This window comes from Teleopsis dalmanni, chromosome 1 (assembly GCF_002237135.1).
Source record: "Teleopsis dalmanni isolate 2A chromosome 1, ASM223713v2, whole genome shotgun sequence".
Lineage (NCBI taxonomy): Eukaryota > Metazoa > Arthropoda > Insecta > Diptera > Diopsidae > Teleopsis > Teleopsis dalmanni.
Genome location: NC_051846.1, coordinates 178655384 through 178661057, shown reverse-complemented (window position 1 = coordinate 178661057; position 5674 = coordinate 178655384). Strand labels below are relative to the sequence as shown.

Genomic DNA, 5674 nt, shown 5'->3' with positions numbered 1-5674 from the left:
GATGATTATAACTATCATAAAGTATATTATAAAATATATCATATTATATATAAAATATCTATGTAGTATCATCTTAGTCAATACTTATAAAATGTAGATTTCATTATAAATATAAAAATTGCAAAATTAAGTAATAATTTTAAGTGATTGTCACCTCTCATTAGTGTGAAGTATATATGTATGCCCAATCTAACAGATTAGAAAAAAAAAATATGTTGAAATAAATCAGATAATGAATTAAATTTAAGAACAATCATATCAAAATTCAGTGAAAAGTGTGAGTCATCGTTGAGGAAACGTTTTATATGGAATTATAGAAATAAAAAAAAATCTACCCAGACTTTGACCCCGACGTGATTTGAACACGCAACCTTCTGATCTGGAGTCAGACGCGCTACCGTTGCGCCACGGAGTCAACTGATGTGGGTAGTAAAAAAAAATATATTTAAGCTGTGATTTTCAAGAAGTAATGCTATATAGTTAGAAAAAACTTAATTGCAATAAATTAATATTATGTTAAATGTGTGATAATGACGTCTAAATATTTAACTTAATAATTAATATACTCATATAAATCATTTCTATATTAAATTGAGCGTAACATAGATACTTAATAGAATGAATTTGTGTGTATGTGTGTGGGTGTGTATGCACAGATCGTTTTACGTTCGTTTTGATTAGCTTAGAAACTATCTAGCAAATGTTGAAGATTGCAGTTGCTCTAGATTTTCATAGCCCAGCTCGTATCTATAATTTTAATTTTATATGAGAAGTAATAAATTTTTTAAAATAATTTTTTAGAATGGCAAGTGTTATGTAAAATTGTAAATTTAACGAAATAGGAAAATAACAAATAAAAATAATAAATTTTATATTAATATTATATGACCTATAATATACAATATACAATCTTTTATTTTAATAAATGAAAAAAAATTCAAAAAAACTTATATCTGAACTTTTTAGATAATAGTTTATTGTTAGAATACTAATAATGTTTACATAAAAGAAAAGTTTAGTTTGATTCTTCCAAAAATTTAAATTTTTGTCGTCGACCAATGTTTTCCAACATTTAGCAATGATATTCCTAGATGTACCAATGATTTTTCTACGTGTGGGGTGACATCTTATCTCTGTTACTTATATTGTGGAGATGCAATTTAATTGTTTAAGTGGTTAGTTCAGTTTAACATTAGAGAGTTATATTAATCATAATAAAAGAGTTATAACATCAATTATATTTGAAATTCATTCATAACATCGTGATTTATATCCAAATTTTTATAGACTTTTAAATCACGGTGTAAACTACTTACACATTAATAAGTAAGCTGATACAACTCGTCCTATCATTCTTATGAAGAGATGTATCTAATATTCCCTAAAATGTGTTACAGAAGTGAATAATACTTAGTTGAAAAAATTTGGAAACAACTATAAAAGAAAATTCAAGATCGACCTCAAAGCAGAGCATTACATATTTTTAAAAAATGCATTTCTGCTATTTCCAATGAAAACGCATTCGAAATCCGTCCGTTTGAAGTATTCGTGAATAAACCAAATGGTCTACTTTATTAATGAAATGGACTTTTGCAAACAGCTTGTATTATGCTTCATTAAGTATCAATTCAGTTTGATATCTCACAAAAAGCTTCAAGTTCTAGTTTCTTAAAATTCACCACAAACTTTTTATGAAATATCCCTACGGCAATTAGTAATTTGCAACGTAAAATATATCCTATCTGAGAAGGCCTATTCCAAATCGAAAGAATTATAAAACTCTAAAATTCGTATTCATAATAAAAAAACAAATTTCTCAGTCTATATAGATCAGAACTCAGATTAATCTCTGACTTATAAACTTGACACTCCTTTCAACCACCACAATCGATGGGACTAAACGACACCGATCACTGCAAATTATGTAATATGAAGTGTAAAACTTTCGCCCATATAATCTGCTCATATCTCAGGATTGACAGGAAATAAGTTCAGTAACTTTATTCAACCTTCAATCCAAGAGACATTATAAGGTTTGTCAATAGCGTTAATTCGTTCAAGTTAGAAGATTCTCTTCAGGAACAGCTGTATAAATCTTTTAGTGACTACCATTGTTCCTTTCAATTATAATAATAACAGAAAGAGTAATTTCTAAATTTCCAGACTAAAAGTCTAGCACTTTTATTTAAGGTAAATTGCGCTGTTGTGACTAAAAGTGAAGAACTACCATTTGTGATAGTTTATACGGTCGTGACAATCGATAGTTATATCTTGTTGATATTTTTGGACTATCATGCGCAATGCATCCTATCCTTTAATAATGTTTAATTCCAAAATCTAAACGATGGACTATATATAAGACTAAAGTATAGCTCATTATGACAATAAACGGATATGGATTAGTTATTAAATATGTAATTTTAGAAAATATACATTTTGAATTTGAATTCAGTGCATCTATTTGTTACGTTTTATTGTGTATTCATAAATGACTAAATAGTGTGTTTATTTTCATAGATACATATGAGTATATATAACAAAATGCGAATTACTAAGCTAAGTCTACTCATTTTTTTGGGAATTTACATATTCCTACTCACTCATATATATAATAACAGCAATGCAAGCAATGCACTGAACCTTGCATCCGGTTAAACTAGAATTTCGGGTATTAAATAACAACAAAGGGACAACAGAAACAACAACAACAATGAGTATTAAATAACAACGCAAATGTCTAATTTTTTTTAATTTTTTTTTTTGTAGTACGTATATATCAAACTATTAAAACAAAACAAACCAAAAAAAAAAAAATAATATCGTCTACACACATTTTAATTATGGCATACAAAGAAAAAAAATCATTTTACAAGTTAACATTAATAAGTTCCCTAAAAATATATCGCATATTGAATGACTGAACCGAGCCACCCTCTTTCCCGATCTTTACCCCACACAGAGAGAACAATGATGTGTTCTTTATCGCAACGAAATGTGAAAGTTCTAAAAAAAAATTTAGCGAATCGTAGAATCTCGTCGTACATCAGCGTTCCGCTGAACAGCACGCCAACGTCAGCGTGCGACTATTCAAATTCGTTCGCAAAACAAAGTTAAAATTTTAGGCGTACATTGACCCCATTCCGAGAGAACCAAGCAATAAAACCAGAACAATAACAACAACAATAACAACAACAACAGCAGCAATTTCATTTGTGTGAGCTGTCATTGCAGTCGCAGCAACAACAAAACAAAACAACAACAACAACAACTAACAACAAATAATTTTTGCAGATCGCAAATTTTTCGTAAACAATCTTTCCTTGCAATGAGTTATGAAATAATATTTTAGAGAATTTTGATATGCCATAGACTTTGTATATTTTTCGTATTATAAAAAACAAATTAAAAAAAAAATTTAAAAAATATCTATTTAAATTAAATTGTATTAAATTAATTTAGATACAAATTTTATCTGCAAGATCTGTTACATTGTTTAGTCTGCCAAGTGATCTTCAGATATATATGGATGGCATCATAAATATTTCACGTTTTACTGGGGTTAGTCTACGAATTCTAAGAATTTCAAAGTGCACAGTTGTAGATACAATTTTGTTAGATTTGCAGTATAATTTAATTATATTGTCTCCCACTTGTTATTTCATCGCACCTGAGCAGCGATCAATGACTTTTCTTCCAAAAAAGAGTTGTAATAACGAAAAAAACAATATGAGATACTAAAAAATGTATTTATAAGATACAATTGCAGTTGATGCCAATCTGACTCACTGCTAAACACTTGAACTAATTTTTTATATAAAAAATTCGTATTGCAAATATTTTCAAAGTTTTTTTTTTTAAATTGCAAAAAGTTGTTGATTTTTCTTCAAAACAGTTAAACAAATATTTAAGCACAAATTACGTTTGCCTCGAACTGAACATTGTTATTTCTTAGAGTTAATTTAATTAAAATTTAACTTAAAATTGTTCAAAAAAAAAAAGAATTTAACAAAAAGCAGCTTTTAACAATAAGAATTTATATTATAAAAAAATTATCCTTTGTTCAATAAAGCTGTTTTTAAGAAACAAAAGTTTAATGAAATATTCAAATATTTGTTCAAATTTTTGAAATATTCAATTTTAACAATATTTAGAAAAGTATGAATAGATAAAACTTAATATAATATATTTTATATTTCAAACAAAGGTCAAGGTTACGTTTGAAGGAACGCCCAGCAGTTCAGTTTAGAAGTCTAACTGGCTGTAACTAGAATCTTCAGTTCTGCTGCGTGCTACTCTCTCGTTGTGAAGTCCGAAATTAACTGCTCATGTGCAGAACGTCTTACTCCAGAAGTATTACACAGCACTTGAACTCCGTTCGTTGGATGGTTTCTTTCCGCATACCAATAGGTCAATTAATTCCAAATGAAGAATCTCTAACTTGATACATAAAAATAAATCAGAAATAACTAAGTTAATATCTGTCTTTAAAGAGCACTGGAGGCTTGCCCACTAGTATCTCCTGTAACGCTTGTCTACCGGCTATCGAAAACAGAACACCTCTTGTGTCTTTATTCAGATTTATCCAAAACCAGGCGGATGTTTTTGGGAACTCCCTTCTTTAACATACTCAGCGATAACTCCAACCTCAGCATTGACCAGAATCCCGCCTTTATATTATATATACTTCTGACTGTTTCTAACTCAACTATTCTTCTACCCATTATTATGAGGTATCGTGGAATCAAAACGGATTTCTTTTATAATTGTGTGGGATTTTTCACCTAACCTAACCACTGGTTTCGCTGATATTTCTGTAGATCCATACACGCAGTAATTCCATTCAAATTCATGTATAATAAGCTTAAATAGATATTGCTCTTTAGCAAACTGGTGTCACTCTATTTCATATGTCAGAACGCAATGTTACTTAGAAAATTGTAATACAACTATATTTTATCGCTTATGCAAATATTTTAAAGGCTCCGAATGTTCTGACGTTGTACCAGTATTAGAAGAAGTTCATTCTTTTAAGTTTTAGTTTTACGACCATACTTCTCCCGGCATCCTAGATAACAAAACTTAGAACATAATCAATTAGGGTTGAGTTTAGTAGGAGTGGATGAGTGTTACTTGTATTCACGCTTATGGCTCATGGTCGCACTTTAATGGCCATCATCGGTATTTATACTAATTTGAGTGCCATAACATAGTAGCTACAAGCTAGAATATATAAAGTTGTCAGACTAATTTATTTTTACCTAATGAGGAAGTCGTTGACTTCAGCGTTGCTCCTATGCTCACTTCTAGTCTATGTATAAACAAACGCCAATCGTATGGTATAACAATGGGTTATTATTTGACCTCAACTTGGTCTAATCAATTAATCTATATACAGTCTATATAATCTATATAGTCTATGTAATCTATATTTCTACACTCAAAAGAATAATTTGGTTGATTTAACCAGTTGTTGGTGCAACTATATCAAATGTTGGTTTCTATATCTTTTTTACCATGGGAGCTAAAATTTTTCTAACCAAATGATCAGGTCTATATAACAAATAAGTGGTTAGAGCATATTTTTCTGAGTTTATCATAAGTATTTTCATTTTTAAAATAATTGTTAATCTAAAATAAAGACGATATCAGCTCCACTTTTCCCAAAATATTGTGT

General features: G+C 29.2%; 1 non-coding gene across 1 annotated transcript; it reads right to left on the bottom strand.

Annotated features, from left to right (window-relative positions):
* Nucleotides 1-343: 343 nt before the first annotated feature.
* Trnaw-cca lies at nt 344-415 on the bottom strand. The gene has a single exon. It is a non-coding gene; the product is annotated as a tRNA-Trp (tRNA).
* Nucleotides 416-5674: the final 5259 nt, after the last annotated feature.